Here is a 17,820-nt window from a genome sequence, read left to right on the forward strand (position 1 = left end):
CATTAGATACAGTTTTACTTAAAAAATACAGCTGAATGTCCCTATGGACATGAAATGAGACCACCGTCCTGGCCTTCAGGTTCAGGTGTGAGGCCAGCGGCCAGCTCCCCATAGCCCAGAATCCCTTGGAAATGACTTTCCTTCCCAGGTACCTGCTCCAGCTGGGTCAGTCCTCAGAAGGCTTTTCCCAAAGGGCATCCCGTGAGGGGCCAGGAGGTCCATGACATATAAACTGGAAAAGGCTCTTCTCGGCAGGGCCCCGCTGGCTTCTCTACTTGGGAGCTTCCCAGGGCTTGAACGTAGCAATTGCCTTCTTAATTTCTCTGAGCTTCCCCCAAAGAGGTTTGAACAGGGCCTGCCCCCCTGCCCTCAGTTTTATGGTGAAAAACTTTAAACACCTTGCAAAACCGCAGGGTCCCAGAAAACCCTATTTGAGAAGGGCCCTGCCCTCTACAATCAAAGGGGGATAAAATCTACCCCAGCAGGGGCGGAACATTAACAAGGGCGGAGAGCAGGGAAGGAGCATGGGAGAAAGGTCAAATTCTTGCTACCAAGAGGTGGTAGGTAAGGGGTCAAGAGCCCGGCAGAAGCTGAGAGCTGGAGCCTGAGGCCCACCTGCTTGTGGACACAGGGATCCCCAGACCAACACAGAGGGCACCTCCAGGCTTCCTGGAGCGTAGCAGTGGCTACGCACAAGACATCTCTGGGCTTCCTCCAGCAACTGGGCCTCCAGCTGCTGTGCCTGGCCACGTGGTTTTCCTGTGTTTTGGGTCCATCGCACCCTATACTGGGAAACTAACCTGTATCACCTGGACATACAGTTTAGGTGCTCCCAAAACACCTGCACTCAGCGGATGGCGTAAAAACCCTGACAGTGAGAACACCAGCCTCCTTCCTCCTTAGAAAACCTTTCTAGTGGGAAAACATTTAACAAGTATTTGCTAAGCACCTGCTAGGCCCCCAGAACTCTAAAAGTAACAGAAGGACTTTAAATCATCCACTTGCAATTTACTAACTGCCACTTGTTAATTTGACAGAGACATTTCTAGAGAGAACTGGGCCACGCAAATACCTGCCCATCGTCTCCCAGCCCACCCTCTGCTGCCTATGGGAGGAAGAGCAGCTCATTCTCACAAGTCAGGCAGAAAGCTCGTGGATGCTTTGTGCAGTGTAGGGTCACTGAAGTGTCACATTTATGCTAAAATAGAAGTGCCCCATGATCTACCTCTATCACCTCACAGTGACTCAGACAAGGACCGCAATCACCAGGCAGGGGCAGCCCCTTCCGAACCTGGGCACAGAGCACTCAGTGAGGCTGTCCCTTCGCTATGGGGACGTGGACACTGGCAGCTCCTGACGGGCCTTGGCAGAGGCCCGACTGATCAGATCTGCACTTTGGAAAGGTTCTGAAAGCTGTGGATAGGCTGACAGGGACTCTGGAGGCTACTCGGCTCCCAGGGCAGAGATGGGAAAAAAAGAGAGAGTAAAGAGACTGCAAGGAGGTTGCGCCACTGTGTTTCGGAAATTGAGTCCACGTTGAAGGTGGAAAGGAGGGAAGAGCTCTGTCGGACCTAGGCTTCTGAGTGGGTGGGGCTCTCTCTTTCTGGGAAGGGACAACAGTAGTGGGAACAGCTGGGGCACACAGAGAGGTATTTGTGGGCACCCCAGAATTCCTCATGGCTGAGGCTCAGGATAGCAAGCAGAGCTGGTGCCAGAACAGGGAGCTGGAAGCAAGGGGAGCAGGTGAGCCTGCCTCAGAGGCCTCGGAGGCAGCACAGCCCACCCAGGCCAGGAGCTCAGTGTCTCAGCTTCTTCTTCTGTAAAATGGGGCCATGCCAGTCCTCCCTCAGGTCACGTGAGCGTCATCCAGGTGGGGACTGTGTGCTCTCAGGACAGGACAGAGGGCCGCAGACGCTAGGCCTCTGCTCTGAGTCAGGGGGCAGGTGTGTGGAGGCCAGGGAGGCCCAGGAAAGACTCTGTCCAACGGCTTCAGGACAACGCCCGTCTGATAAGACTTTTACTGCCGGGGAACAGCTGCTAAGGGTTTTTTAATAATGTGAAAAGATGACTACAGTAAACTGTCAAGGGTGAGAAGCAAAAGAGTAGATTTTTATTCACCCAAAAGCTAGCGACATACAAATCAACGAGAATGAGACAAGACAGGAGCCTGAAGGAAACGCATGGAAATGTTCACAGTCGAACCCAGGGTGACAGGACTAGGAGGAGTCAGAGAGATTCTCTCCTTCATATGCCTCTGTCCTTTCTAAAACTTCCCAGAGCAAACAGGACCTCCCTTATCATTAGAAAGGAGAACAATGCACCCTGGTTTGTTAAAGGAGAAAGCTCTTCGCATTCTCACTTTGTAATTTGCTGTTTCCTTTCATGCTCAGCCTCTGGAAGGCTTTTCATTCTGTTTTGTGTCTCGTTTACCATTCCCGTTCAGCTTCATTTTATTTCTTAAATGGACATCCTCACCAAAACCACCACCACCAACAAAATCACTACCAATGACTTCTGCACAAACAGACCAGAGAAGCGGGCCACCTGTGTGAGTTCCAGGGCAGCTGTCTCTCCAAACCACATCACAAGTGCCCCAGAGCCCTTCACTATCTTCCTCAGCCTCTTCACTGCTCTGTCACCAACTCACACTTCATTTGCAACAGCTTCTTACAGAGCGCTGAAGGAAGAGCCAGTAATCAGAGCTACCAGGCAATGCGCGTATCTACAGAGGGATTCTTCGTCTTCACAGAAGCAGGACAGAGCTGAGGATGCTGTCACCCCCATTTTACACATGAGGACACTGAGGCACAGAGAGGCTCAGGGACGGTCCAAAGTTAATCCAGCAAGAAAAGGGCAGCACCAAACTGGAGCCTGCGAGGGCTGACCTGGAGCCATGTCCTTGACCACTCTGCTTGTTCAATCAGAAAGCCACCACTCTCAAAAGCACATGCACATGCACATATGCAGGTATGCACACATGCACGCACACAGAGGATGTGCTCGGCCGTATGTGTGCCCTGGGCTTGGACACCAGCACTCTGCCCAGAAGGAGGCCAATACCCGCCTGGACCAGGGACTCCGCAGACAGTGGCACAGGGTGGTCATAGCCAGTCCTGCAGCGCCCTGGCCCAGCTGGTTTTCTGGTTTTTTCCCCATTTCACTGGCTACAATGTCTCCTTTTTCAGATGCAGGCAGCCAGCTGAGTGCTGACACTCTAATTCTAAAGGTCACCCCATGACATTTCCTGCGGCCTCAACTACCTTGCAAGGCCTCGGCAGATCAGGGTCACAATGCTGGCTGCCATTTAAGAGAAACAGCGCTGTTTTCTTTTTTAGGACTTTGCATTTATCTAATCATTTCTGGCTCTTTTTCCTTGAAAATAAGTCACTCAATAACAAACCGAGGCAGCACTGCTTACATGTGTCTCTGGACAGGGATGAAACGGGGTGCGTGTCCACTGCCAGGCCCCGGAGCTGTGCTTCAGTCGGGTCAAGGGGGCATGGGAACCAGGACTTTCACCTCTGCCCGGGAGATGCTTCGGGGCAGATAAATTTAGAAAGTGCGGATTAATGATTAATGATTAAACTCACTCACCAGGTCTGTCAAAAATGGACAATCCTGGAGCCATTTGCCCTACTTTCCCTCAACATTCAATATTTGATTGTCCCCACCAAAGAAATGATCAGTTCTCTAGCTGGCTCCAAAAGATGTTCGCGGGGCTGCAGGGAACAAATAAAACTCCCATTTCTGTTTGTTTTCGTGTTTCAAAAAAAAAGGAATTAAGTCTTACGCTGCTTCCTACGAGGGCTGGCCTGCGTATCCTCGGGTCAGGGGCATGGGTGGCTCCCCAGAAGCCTCTGGACCCCACGTGCCGCTCTGCGTAAGTTCTGACAGAAGTGGGGACTGAGGGCAAGGCAATCACGAAGGCGCTTGGGCCCCCAACCTTCCCACAAGCAGCCAGCACTCGCTCAAGCCTCGGCCGGAGGACAAGGCAGGCCCACAGCTCCGTCAGACACCGACCAGGGCCTCCAAAGCGGACGCCGCTCCAGAAAGGGTCCGACGCTGCCCCGGAGAGCGGCGCTCCGTGCTGCCAACCTGTGGGCAAGCCACAAAGGTCCCACTAGAAGATGGGACCCAGAGCTCTGCACTGCCGTTTAACTCAGACACTGGTGTGACAGCACAGGGTTGAGACGGGGGTGCACGGGTCAAGCCCAGACTCTGCAGCTCCCCGGCTGCCCGGCCGTGAGCTGCTGTGGAGCCATGCTGTGCTGCGGTTTCCTGAACTGAGGGAAGCTGAAGCAGGGCATGAGAATGCCTATGAATCACCTGTGGTCACTGCCGGCTAACGAGGCCTGGGGATGCCAGGCCCCACTGGCAGCGCCCATCACAGCGCCAATGTCCTGTCTCGGGATCATGCCATGCTGTCACCGTGAGCCCCATCCCCTCAGCACCCTCTGGGCTCAGCCCCACCTGACACAGGGCTGCGCCACATCAAAGGCCCCAATTCAAAAAGAAAATCTTAGAAAAACTCTATTTATCACTTTAGAACTTTTGAGAAAACTGAGGCCTTGAAAGTGAACTTTCAAAACAAAAAGGTAAATAGCGTTCTTGGAATTCAAGCAGCAACGTGTGCCTCTTCCACAGATCCCTCACGTCAAATCATTATTCCCGGCACCGCTGCTGCTAAGTGCCTCTGTCCCCACACGGCCACCACTACTGATGCTGAGATGAGAAGACACCAAAAAAAGGCAGGAATTAGCACAATATGGAAGAGATACCTGTGTGTCATGGGTCTTTAGGTTTGCTAAAATAAAACATATTTCACATGATAAAAACTTAATGGACAAAAACATAAACAAGAAATTCCAAACCAAATAATTCTCGTCACCAAACATTTGCTGACAGCAAGCTCAGGGAACAGCAGAGGCCCGTCTGGGCATTCCGGAAGCAACCAGACCTAGGATCAAATCCAGGCTTGACAACAGCTTGTCCTGCTGGCGCCCTGGACAAGCAGTGGCTTCTAGAGGCTGGGGGAGCCCCTGGGCATCACGGGGAGATGAGAGAAGATGTTTCCAGAACCTGACACACATGTGTAGGGATCCAGACTCACCAGAGCTCTTGCACCTGAGAGGGAAATAGGGAATCCTGAAGTTCAAGTGCATGCACACCGTGGATACTCTGGGTCCCAGCAACCCCAGCTGTTACAATCACACCATCACCGGGTGAACGCTGTGCACTCTACAGGGGCCTCCTCATTTAGTCATCATAGCCACTGGGGAGGCAGGTGCTCCTGCAGCCTCATTCCACCCACATCTGGTGCACAGCGCACACAGGATCAGCAGCGATAGGAACAGCCGGCCACTCTTTACAGAGCCGTGAGACTGTGGCTAAATCATTTATCCAGGACCCAACAACGTGGAAATCATGACACTCCACCTACAGGGGCTAGGCTAGAAAGGCATTAATCAAACACTTAGAATGATTTTCATTTAATTCTCTCTCAGAGACTTAACTGTGTCATATGATGAACAACACTATTTCCTCCAAAATGTACTGAGTCTGGAAGCATCCCTTCATCACCATAGAGTACCTTTTTTTTTTTTTTTTGAGATGGAGTCTCGCTCTGTCACCCAGACTGGAGTACAGCGGTGCGATCTTGGCTCACTGCAAGCTCCACCTCCCGGGTTCCCGCCATTCTCCTGCCTCAGCCTCCTGAGTAGCTGGGACTACAGGCGCCCGCCACCGTGCCCAGCTAATTTTTTGTATTTTTAGTAGAGATGGGGTTTCACCGTGTTAGCCAGGATGGTCTCAATCTCCTGACCTCATGATCCGCCTGCCTCGGCCTCCCGAAGTGCTGGGATTCCAGGCGTGAGCCACAGCGCCCGGCCCGTCACAGCCTACCTTATTCCAAATATCCAAAACCCGGAACTGGGGACAGCCTGCCACCACGAATATCCTCTCAGCATCAACACATCCACTGCCAACGTCAGAGTGAAAATGCCTCATTACTGGTTCATCCTATACAATAGGTTTATGCGTTTTGTTTTAAATGCAGAAAGGCGACTACCAAGTAGAGATATTTCAGTAGAGGGACACAGCGTGGTACAATGACCAGGATGGAGGTGCCTAACCCCAGTAAAATGCTGACATGGTCTAATCTCAAGCAAATGTTCTGATCCCTTCACACGACCATGGCACTGGGGTGCCGACACCACAAGAGACAGGCACACGAGGCAGGGCAAGTGGTGTTTATCACAGCTGCACAACGGGAGGGCAGCAGCACGCGCTTATTTGTACTAATGTTTAACAGGCTAAGGGCCAACATTTGCTTACTGGCTAAGTGATTTTCAATAGTATGCATGGAAACAAAAGCAAATTCCTTGAGTGAGAAGCGTCATGGGTGGAATCACGAAGCAAGGTCCCGCCCACCTGCACTGGTGGCCTCCCAGCAGCTCTCACAGACCCTGGACCTAGCACAGCCCAGCTGCGGCCCAGGGACTGGCACAGCTGCTCCGCTCTGCTCCCAGCATGTCACAGGGGAGGCACACACCAGACGAGTCAAACCAGCAACAGAGCGGAGAGCCTGTGGGGATGCAGCTGGGGACCAAGCAGACGGAAGACGGGGAGTCCTGGGGCTTGGGAGGCAGGGGAGATGGGGAAGGAAGAGAGGCCCCATCAGAGGACTCCCTGCAGCGCTCCATGAATTTCTCCTGAATTCCGTCCATAAGTGCCTTTCAATCCATGCCACCGAGGGCATTTCTGCTCCTTGCGACGAAGTGAACTCCCCCAGCACAGTCAGCGCATCCCTCTCTCTAACACAGAACGTCTCTTGCAGCCTCCCGAACAACCTTGGGAAGGAGCATAAATTCAGCAACACACTGATGCTGGCCCAGGCCGTGCGCTGTGAACCTACTCCCATTCCAGTACAAGCATTCCCTCTTTTCACCCCAACTGGGAAATTCAAACAGATTAAGCCTCATCCATTCAAATCACTGATAAAGGAAGATCCTCAAACCCTCTGTCTGGAGCCTTCCTGAGAGTGCGGTGTAGGTAGCTACTGGTCACATGTGGTTACTTAAATTGAAATTTAATTTAATTTAATTTGAAATCCAGTTCCTCGGTCACACCATCCACGTGTTGATGTGGCCACTGATGAGCTCAACAGCCAGGCATGGCCAGTGGCTGCCCCGACAGGCATTGCCGCTATGGACCCTTTCCACCATCGCAGAGAGTCCTGGAGAGGAGGTCCAAGCTTTCCACCATCGCAGAGAGTCCTGGAGAGGAGGTCCAAGCTTTCCACCATCGCAGAGTCCTGGAGAGGAGGTCCACGAGGACCTCTTCTTTATAAAGCCCTCCTTGTATCCCAGTGTCTTTTCCTCTTTTTCCAAATGAGCGGGAAAAAAAATCCCAACTGAACCTGACTCTGCTCCATCCATGTGGATGAAGCCAGACTGGGCTTTCCCGCAGAACAGGAATGAAGACGCAGCAGTGGACACAGCACACCCTCGTTCCCCGAGAACCCCAGGAGCTGTAAAAACACCCGATCCTCCCCTCTCCAGTTCCTACGGAATTTTTCCAACTGCTCTTTCCTTCTTCGTCCTCTTCCATAATTGCATGCTGTGTGACGGGAGGGAGAAGTGAGAGAGAAGGGAAAGCAGCAGCTCATTTTCCTCATTCCGTCCATCATGTCCACGCTGTGTCAGGAAGGGTTGCAGAGAGAAGCGTCTTTGTGGTCCACGTGGGACCCTTCCCTGGGGCAAGGGCCCTTGGCTCTGGGCTTCTCTTTTCCTGGGGCTACCCGTCCAGAAGGACAAGCCCTGCCCCTCCTCTGGGCTCCAAGAACACTGCCCATTCCTCCTGCTGCTCCTGCTCAGCTGGGTCCCTCAGCCCCATCGGGGAGCAAGGCCTTCCTGCAGGAACCCCTTCAGGCCAAGCGCAGCCAGCACTCCTCATGCCCTTCATTGAGCCGGCCGGGCGCCACCCCCTTACTCAGCAGCAGGAGGCCCCTTCTGGAAGCGGGTATCTCCCTCTATCCAGGCTCTGCTTCTAAAGTCTGTCTCCCATCCCAGCCATGATGAGGGGCGATGGTGGGGCCGTGGTGTGCGTGTGCAGCGCGAGGACTGCTGCTGCCATGAACATTCCTCCTGCCTGCTGAGTCCTTGATCTGCTCTCAAAGTAATGGCTCCAGGGTGAGAGCAGCAGCCCGAGGCCAGTGATGCCAGGTGAGGCTCCCACACTGGCCCACATTTCTAAATTCTGCTGGTGCTTTTTTTGTTGTTTTTTTTTTCCTCTCTTGAAACAGGGTCTCCCTCTGTCACCCAGGCTGGAGTGCAGCAGCATGACATGGCTCACTGCAGCCTCAACCTCCCGGCTCAAAGGATCCTCCCACCTCAGCCTCCTGAACAGCTGGGACTACAGATGCACACGACCATGCCCAGCTAATGTTTTTAATTGTTTTTGTAGAGAAGAGGTGTCCCTATGTTGTCCAGATTGGTCTCAAACTTCTGGCCTCAAGCACTCCTCCTGCCTCAGCCTCCGAAAGTGCTGGGATTACAGGTGAGAGTCACCGTAGGCCTATTTGTTTCTTTATGAAAAAAAGTAAAGAGTAAATTGTGATGAAATACTACAGTGCTACTGTGCTATGATTCCTGAATGGTAAAAACCTCACCACGCTTTGTTTCTCCATCAGGTGCCTTGCCCATCACTACTGCCAAGGAGAGTACGCCTAAGACTGATGCTACAAGTCTTTTCTTAAAACAACAACAACAACAATAATAAAAACAAACAACAACAAAAAAAAAAACAGGCAGAGGATGGGGGCTTCAGAGTCCTTTACTGTGAGGTCAAGAATAATTCCTAGTCATGGAAAATCATCTCCAATGACGTTATAAACAGACAGCTCACCAAATCAATCAGAAAACATTCTTAGTATCATTCTCAGGCTGTCCAGAACAGAAAACCTAACTCCTGCGGCTCTATTGTGAAACGCTTAGAACTCCATCCTGATTGGAGAACATGGTCCTTTGTGACGGACAGGCAGGCGGCGGCCAGAGCCCAGAACCCAGCATCAGCCAAAGGAGGCATCAAGCTGAAGTCTCGGGTGAGTTCATTTCAAAGTCAAGGGCAAGGCCACCCTGGCAGCAAATTCTTCTGGCTACTCAAATTCAAATATTGCAGAACTAGCGCTAGAGTTGCCAAGCTAGAAAATAGGAGCAGAGAGAGGAGGCCCTTCCACAGGAATCCAGATGAGCAAAACCCCTTGCTCTCTTCATCAAAACTCAGACAGGTTAGCTGAAAACCTGGGGACGGAACGGCTTCCACCAGGAAGGAAAATCCACGCGGGGCCATGACCAAGCACTGCAAACACCGCAGCAGGCGCTGCCCCTCTTCCAGCAACACAGCGGAAGCAGCCCAGCCACCAGTGACTTTCTGGTGGACGTGCTCCAGCCCCCAACCCTTGAGCCAGGACCCAGCCCAAGAGCACAGCACCCTCCACTCTCCCTGGGCCTGAGCAAGGCAGCAATGTGCTTCGTGCAGAGCGTTTCGTGGGCGCGCCCCTGCAGGAAGCACCATCGCTGCTCAAGGTAGTCATCTAAGAACCGCTCACTCTTGAGAAGGGCAGGTCATCTTACTCCTCCCTCCCCAAAATAGTCTCTCAAGTCAGGCTCTCACCCATAGAAGGGACTTGCGGGGCGTGTGAGGAATGGCATTGTGGTGACAGCCCCAAGCAGGGGGCCATGCGGGCTCACGCCCAGAACGCCTTGGCAGGGAGAGGAAAGGGGTGGGCACTGCCTGGGCACTCTGCATGCTGAGCTGGGCATCACTGCTGCCACCTCAGGAGTCCTCAAATGCCCCTGGGTGGGAGAGGTCATCACCTCTGCGTACTGAACAGGAGACCAGCTCAGAGTTCAGGGCGGGCCCCTGGATTCAAAGTGGCCACAGAGCCTGACTCGAGCCTCAGGGCACGAAGCACCTGGCCCTGGCCTGCTCCCACCCCACACCTGGCTTCTCAGGCCTGGGGACAGGAGGGCACAGGGACAGGCCTAGAGGACAAGGTCCCTGGAAGCCCCGACAGCTTGACAATGTGAGATAAGTTTCTCTTCCTTTTTATCAACGCTCCCGGATTGACCTGTCCTCCTCTGACGCCTGGTTCCTCCGCCATCAAGATCCGCCGTCTGGCGTTAAGGGGAACATACCTCACCCTTCTGCAGTTGCCACTGAGCACCCAAGGCGTGGTCCGCGGGGCGTCCTGTGAGAGCGTCACAAGCACCCCACGAACAAGACACAGCGGCAGTTTCCTCGGTCTCCCTGCTCCTTTCTCAGGATGGCCTGTGGCTTGCTCTCTCTTAAAAATCCTCTCATCAATGGTACATTGTCAGCTTTCTTTTTTTGTTTGTTTTTCTTTTTTTTTTTAACTCACAATTGCGAAAACCAACTGGTTGAGCTGTTGCCTCAAGTAAAAAATTCAAGTCAGCCCTGACACTGTCCATGTTTTCTGGAAAAACTGCTCACTTGTCAACAACATCGGGCGGCAACTGCAGGCCTCACCCTCACTCTTCAACAGCGGCGGCAACAGCTGCGTCCCCTGCGCTCAACTGCAGGGCGCAGCGAAGCCCCGTGACAAGGGCTTCTTGGGGACCCCAGACACCCACCAGACCCACAGGCCCGCCCCATGGCCCTGGGAACACTCAGCCCCAAGGTCCCACTTCCTGCCTCAGTCAAGCGCCTGCCTCCCAGGCCTCCCCAGTCTTCATCTCAGACCGCCAGGTGCTCTCGAGCCCACGGAGCGCCCTCTGAGCCACAGCTTATAAAGCAGGTAGGACCAGCTCTGCATCAGACCCCTGGGTGCGGGCCCAGCACCAGCTGCTTAACCTCTCTGAGTCAGCTTCCTTACCTATAAATGAGGATAAAAGCAGGATATTCACAAAGCCCCGAGCTAGGAAGGCCTCAGTCAGTGTGAGCTGGGGGTAGGAGTCCACACAGGAGCAGTACCTGTTGCAAGTATTTTTGTTACATGCTGGGAGGATTAAATGAGATAAGCCGTGTAAACACCAGGCACACAGAAAGCATGAAATGATACCAGCTGGTGGCATGGTGTTACTTTCATTATTAATAATTTGAAAAAGCAGATTAACAGCTCAGGCGCTGCTGAACTCAGAGCCCCCATGAGGACAGAGGCTATAATGTAACAGACATGAAACGTCCTAAAAGCTCCATCGCAAAGTAAGTTGTTTATGCCTGCGTAAACTTCCTGTTCTTCAAAAGATACGCTGTTTTTAAAAGGGACTGACTGGCGAAAACACCTCACACACAAGGCAGTGCCCCTTTGCCAGGCGCTACCACGTCCGGCCCTCGGCTCCTGGGGTCAGGAGCTGTCAACGAAGCTGTGACCCTTGTGCCCAGCGTGCAGGCTCCGGGGGGAACTGGCTGCTTCTGAATCTCCTCAGTGGGGCTTAGGAATGACATGCTGTGGATGCTGTCAAGCAGAAACAAGGCCCGTTTGGGGGCTTTCTAAGTTAGTAAATACATGTATATATAATATATATACACACACATAGGAGAAGGTGAATACTGGGCACCCAGAGTCTCTGTAGGGAGCCACACGGCCCAGCAGAGAACACACAGTGAGCGTCAGAGTCCAGCCATCCCCTCCCCATGTCAACAGGACAGTCCCACACTTTCTTCCAGCCGGCCTGGGGCATGTCAGGAGGCAGGGCCTGTACTGCAGGCTCTGTGTTCTTAGCCTTTGTGGGGGGCAGAGGTGCCCACTGCCACGTGGGCACACACAGGAGGCTCACCACATTCCTTCAAATGCAGATGATAAAGCAACTTGAGTAACATGAATATGGTCACACTCATCTGAGGACTGCTGCTGTGTTTTCTAACTGCATGGCCATGACCAAGCAGTCAGTTTTGATCTAGGTTGGTAGTCAGGTTTCTGAAAGCGATGGCAGGCGCCTCGGGGCTGACACGGGGAGTCTGCTTGGCACACCGTCACCCTCGTTACATTTTCTGGACAATGGTAGGGAACATTCCTTACTCCTCTGGCCCGTCAGCTTGGCTGAGCCTGGAGTGAGTGGCTCGCTGTGGGTCTGCGGCTTCATTACTGGGGAGTCTGGGTCATCTGTGAGGCCAACAACGTCCTGCAGGCACTGACGGCCCCGGCTTCTGCCCCTTTCTTTGTGGAAGCCACTCTGTCAGGTCTGGGACAGAGGGGCAAGAGGCTTTCAAACTTTTCCTTATTTTTGTATATTTGTATATTCAAAAAAAAAAAAAACCCAAAACTATTTATTTTAATGCTGAAATAAGTTCTAGAAGTTTCCAGACTTGTAGGTAAATGAATAAGAACTGAGTTTGTTTTCCAATCATGTTCACGTTATTTGTGATGGTGTGGCTTAGTTTCATTGAGTGACTAAATTCTAGCCATCCCTAGACTCATGGCCATGAAACTTGTCTTTCAGGTTGAAATACATTTATTTAACACACATGCACACACAATTCCATGTGCGCACAGGAAGCTTTAGCAAGTGCTCTCTGACCCCGTTCCCTAAACTCGACTGCGAACGAGACTGCCCTTAACCTGACAGCGTTCCAGGACACCGCACAGGAACAGCAATAAAGAGCTGTGTGTAGCCACCAGCATTTCAGATGAACGCAGTGCCGTGGGCAAGCGCAACGTCTGCGTCTCCCCAGCGCTGAAATGATTCCTAGTGCCCTAGACTGCCTGGCTTTACATGAGAAACACTGTCCCTAAGTAACTACTTCATCACTCAAGGTCTCAAAGAATGCTGCCGACCTCGGTCCACCTTGCTTCTAGAAACCGAAGGTTCTGGGTATGGAGGGACCCCAGCTCTTCCCTGGAAAGTCATTTTCCTGAATAGATCTGACTTCCCCTTATTTTCCTCTCATTTCCCATCTTTTCACACATTTAGAAGGCAAAAGAAGTTCATCTCTCTAGTGATTCCAGAAGCTACCTGGCCCATCCATGGTGGGTGAGCCCCCACCCAGGTCCAGCAAGTCAGTGACTGCAACACAGGACCTCAGAGGCCACCTGGCCAGGCCCCATCCACGGATGTGTCCCTGCCCAGGTGCCAGCAAGGACTGACTAATACCTGACCCGGGGCCAAGCTATCGTGTGTCCCATACTCGGCCCGTAGAGACATCAAATCATCCAGGCCCCGACACACTCGCTTCGTACCTTTCCCGGTCGTGATGCAAAATGTGAGCTGGAAAGGGTGCTCTTCACCTAAACAAGGTCAAACACAGGGGCTACGACAGGCGCCCCACGTGCCCCCCACACTGCCCAGGTGATGGCAGAGCAGCCAGGGCCCAGGGCCCACAGGGTTTTACATGGTGATAAGGGGTAGGGGGTGAATGCTAAGGGGCGAAGGCAGGACCCCACCTCAGTCAACAACCAGGAGACCCTGGCCTGGTTTCCCACACACCCCCAGGGAGCCAGAGAGGATGGAGAGAACCTTCTGGGAGGAGCTGCAGGGATGCACAGGGGCATTCAGGAGTGTCCAAGGAGGGCCTGAGCCTCCAGTGTGCACCTCCCCAAACGGGCCCTGCACCCTGGGCCCAGGGTGACCTGGAAGCAGCAGGAGCCGCAGGACCACAGGGGCCACCGGCAGGGTGAGTGATACCATCCTTCCCACACTCGCCCTCTGGACTTCAGTGCTCCGGTGAGCCTGGAGGCCCAAGTCATCCATCTCAGGCCACACCCTCCAGCTCTGTGCCTGCCTTCCACCCTGGGTGACCACGAAGGGTCTAGAAACCCTGACAGGGAAGGAGAAGAGAGCCCTGGGCACAAAGCCCAGGGCCTGGGGTAGGGTCCGTGCCCCAGTGGTCATCCTCAGCTGAGTGGGGGCTGCGCCCAGGACCCTCGGGAGACCATGGGCTACTTTTAGAAACAAGAGGGTGTTCTGTTTAGAAGCAGAGCACTGAGGAGCTGGAGACGCCGACACAAGAGTGGCTCCCCGTGATGCCCAGAGGTGGCCACTGGGCCCCAGGAGGGAGGGGTTTGAAGGGTGGGTACCCCAAGTCATCAAAGGACCAAGTAGCCACAAAAAGGAACTCCCCTCCCACCACCAGTCAGGGACCTGCCAGAGATAAGGCCCAGTGGTCACTAAGGCCTATCTCTGCAGCTCCATCCTCTCGCCTAGAAAAAGTAAGTGTCCCTGCCTCCTGGACCTCGCAGACTCACTAGGCACCCTAAACATGGTTTTCCAAATAGCCAAACAACAACTCCTGCTCAAGAAAACGCATGTGAGAGGAGCCCTCCTCACTCAGACAATGTTCTCGTGACCGTACTCGGTCTAAGCAAATGCTGCTGGGATGATCTTCTTCACGTTCTCTTTTAGAACAAGCAAAACGCAATGAGGATGTTGAGTGTTTCATGCTTTCTTTCCAGAGGCATTTCTACCGGCCTGAAATGCCACCCCACAGCCACTGTGGATTTGGGGACTGTCACACACATCTCCACACACCCCGAGCCACATCACACTTAGCCACTCTCTCGGAATTCCTGATCCCCACCTGAAAACGGAAAACAAGGCCCAGCAGCAACACCCAGCAAAGTGTCGCCCTCCCCCCAAAGTGAGTGGCCACACAGCAACCAGCCGCTGCAAAGCAACGAGCCGCCAGGAGCCAAGGATGGCCCATCCCACCCCCAACGGTGAGAGCCGGGCCCATCACACGCCCTCCCTGGGCCTTGGCACTCGTCCTTCCTGCACCTCATCACTCACCCTCCCTGGGTCCCAGCGTCCTCATCTGTGAGCTGGGGGTGGTCAGCATGCAGGAAGCCCTCCATGACCATGAGCTATCAGCTTAGGGACAAGAGAGCTAGAGACCGGGGGGAGTCCACTGCCTTGGGGATGCGAGGGAGCCACACTCACCTTCTCCCTGATCAAGCTGGCCCCCTAGTGACACGGGACAAGAGGATAACCTGCTTAGCACTCAGCAACAGTCTTTCCTAATAAGAATTCCACACTTCCATGAGGCTATAATCAACTCGGGAGTGAGGAGTTACTTAGCTCCCTGTTTCCAGAGGGTCTTAGCAAAGTGAGGAATCTGCAGATCTCTCTGAAAGATCAGCTACCAAAGGAAAATAACAATCATGAAGATATTGTTGGTGGAATACATAACCTCTATCCACAGCCAGATACTGCTTCCAGAACTACACTTCGCATCTAGGTGAGCTCGTTTTCTGTATTTCAAAAGCACAAAGATCTATGTTCATGGTGTAATCCAGGCACAGTGCAGTTAACAGGCCTCCGGGTGTCCCCACTTCCAGCCCAGTGCAGGGGTTCAGCCGCTACAGAAACTCTGAATCTGCTAACACAAAGTGCCAAGACTGCTGTCCGCCAGCGCCTTCACTCCCCTGGGGCCTGTACCTGTAGCAGGGCGCTCACATTCCGAGTCCTCATTGCTTCCGGACCCAAGGGCAAGGCTGTCGCAGGCGAAAGGTGCTTTCCCTTTCCTCTACACCCAAGCCCTCGGAAGCGCGCTGTAGGCACCTGGAGGTGGCACAATGCTCCCAGCTCCCCCAGAGGCTGAGTTCAAACATTCTAAGTGGATTCTTGATAACAAGCCGCCAGCTCACTGGAAGACACTGAGCAGTTACATAACAGCACAGAAAATCCCTTACAAGTTTCTTAAAAAAGAGTTAATCGTACCGACTTGGTACTTTACCTTCAGCCTAGACTTTCGCTTAATCCCAGAAACCGCTCCAAAGGCGTTTTTCTGAGGGCGTTCGGCGCCGTAACTCAGGAGAAACCCAAGTCCTGCTCTCCCGGCGGTGCTCGCTGAGGAAGAATTCAGCCGCTCCACCCTGACATCTGGTTTCTATTTCATATCCATGTTGTCACATTACATAACAAGCAGATGATACGAGAGATCACCACAGTGTTTCGGCTCAAGAGTCGCAAAGAACGCCCAGAACACTGTTTATATTCAGGGCCATGAACGTTCACCGAATCAAATTTAGTGCAGAGGCTGCATCATTCCAGGCTGAAACCCAGCACTTAGAGCAAATGCCCAAGGAAGCAAGAAGCAGGACCCCGCCTTCTCAGCCACCTCTCACTAACACTCAGCTCCACTCCTGCTTCCTTCCTGTCACTCCACATCCAAGTTAGAGGGAAGTACAATTTATCTCTGGCCTGCATTTACTTTTGCACCTGGAAGAAGGCTTTGGCCTTGTAGACGGGCAGGAGTTCCTGCCGGCAAGGGCCAGTGTGGGGCCCAGGGAGAAGACGGAGGTCAAGTCATATGGCCCCCACCGCGGGCAGAGCTCCGCCAGCAAGCATCCTGGGAGCTGGGGGGCCTCAAGGGAGGGCAATCCCCCCACACACCATCCCCTTCTCCTTTGCTCATCTGGGGAAGCTGTGAGGACTGGTGTTGATAAAACCATTCCAATCGCACACTCAGGCCATGGATGTGGCCATGCCAGCACGGAGGCCAGGAGCCTCTAGCAGAAGTGTGTTCTGGAAGCTGCCCCCTCCTATGCTGCCACTTGGTCCCATGGGGCATGGAGGGAGAGTGGCCAGGGCAGCCCGAACCAGCATCAGGCACAAGGCCCAAGGAGTTTCTCCAGAGCAGCCCATCCTCTTCAGTCCAGAAAAAGTCAGATTCCACAGCAGGGTCAGCCGTCCAGTTAGGGAACCCACTAAGGGGCTCTGCGCGTGAAGGTGCTCAGAATCAAACCATTAAACCCCAGGATGCCCTGCTGGGGGAATTGTCCACAGCAGTCATTCAGCCTTGGGGTGAACCGTTCTGCCCAAGTGCAGGTGAGAACACAATACTTCTTATTAGCACACAGAATGGCCAAAGCCAATGTGATTAGTAGAAAAACCGACATCTCAGTGACTTGGGGGTCAGGTTTGCCCTGGATGTGGGTGGAAGCCCCAGGTGTCCCTCAAGCCTGGTCCAGGGCTCTGCAGACAGCAGACACACCAACTCTGAGTGACAGCATTGGTGTTCAGCAGATTCTGGATTTCGCTCTCCCCTGAACCAAGGACAGAGAATGTTTCACAGAGTAGGTTCAACAGAAAATGGTCACAGTGTGTCTGAGACAGTGATGTTCCAGGAGGATGGCTGGGGCCGAGGGAAGGCCCCTCCCATGAGCCCTACCTCCGTGAGACTGCATAGGGCAGGACTGCCCAGCAGAAAGAGCACAGCACAGGCACAAGGGCGGCCCCAGGTTGGCAGGGCTGAATGGCTTCAGGACCTCCCTCCTTCTCCCCCCGGGGAGTAAAGGCAATGATGCAAGTATGATAAGCAAACAGAGGCCCCAAAACACAGACAGGGCCAGGACCCTGATGCCAACCAAGCAGACCCAAAACTGGGCCCGGGAGCACAGGGCAGGGTCGCTGAGTGCAGAGGGGCCTCACACAATGTCCAACACTTCCCTCCAAAACAGACGTGTTGGTGAGAGGCTTCAACCTTTTCACTGGCCTGACACCTGGATCTCTGCTGCCCTGTGCCAGGTTAGCCACGACCAACACCACCACGGCCACTGGCCGTTTAAGAAAAAGAACCCTGACGTTAACCTGCTTGAGCCCTAATGTTAAGCCAGAGCAGCACCACAACTCCAAAACCATGTGCAAAGAGCACCTTTTAAACACTCTGCTGAGATCTGCGCGGTCACAAGTCTGACAGGCAGGTCTTCTTGGCTACCTGTGGTTTCACTCCAGCGTTACCAGGCACCTTAAAGGCCTGTGAGCTTTCATGGGGTCAAGCAGCATCAGCTCCACTTTACAACCCCGCAGAGTGAGGTGCCCGCTCTGCAGCCCCAGGGCACAGCCTTGCAGCCTTAGGGCCAGG

The 17,820-nt window shown here is 53.5% G+C and overlaps 1 protein-coding gene across 17 annotated transcripts in view; it reads right to left on the reverse strand.

The window, feature by feature from the left end:
* HDAC4 (histone deacetylase 4) overlaps window positions 1-17,820 on the reverse strand; it is a 352,120-nt gene that overhangs the window by 244,309 nt on the left and 89,991 nt on the right. For 5 of the 17 annotated variants that reach the window (XM_074010656.1, XM_015433057.3, XM_074010665.1 and 2 more), the window contains exon 1: window positions 15,691-15,817. The exons of 9 other annotated variants lie outside the window; for them this stretch is intronic. The gene's annotated coding sequence lies outside the window, so the exon portion shown is untranslated. Of the gene's footprint in view, window positions 1-15,392; window positions 15,818-17,820 lie in introns of those variants that run through there. 3 more of the 17 variants (XM_074010657.1, XM_015433058.4, XM_045368062.3) reach the window with 2 other exon arrangements.

This window comes from Macaca fascicularis, chromosome 12, assembly GCF_037993035.2.
Source record: "Macaca fascicularis isolate 582-1 chromosome 12, T2T-MFA8v1.1".
NCBI classification, from domain to species: domain Eukaryota; kingdom Metazoa; phylum Chordata; class Mammalia; order Primates; family Cercopithecidae; genus Macaca; species Macaca fascicularis.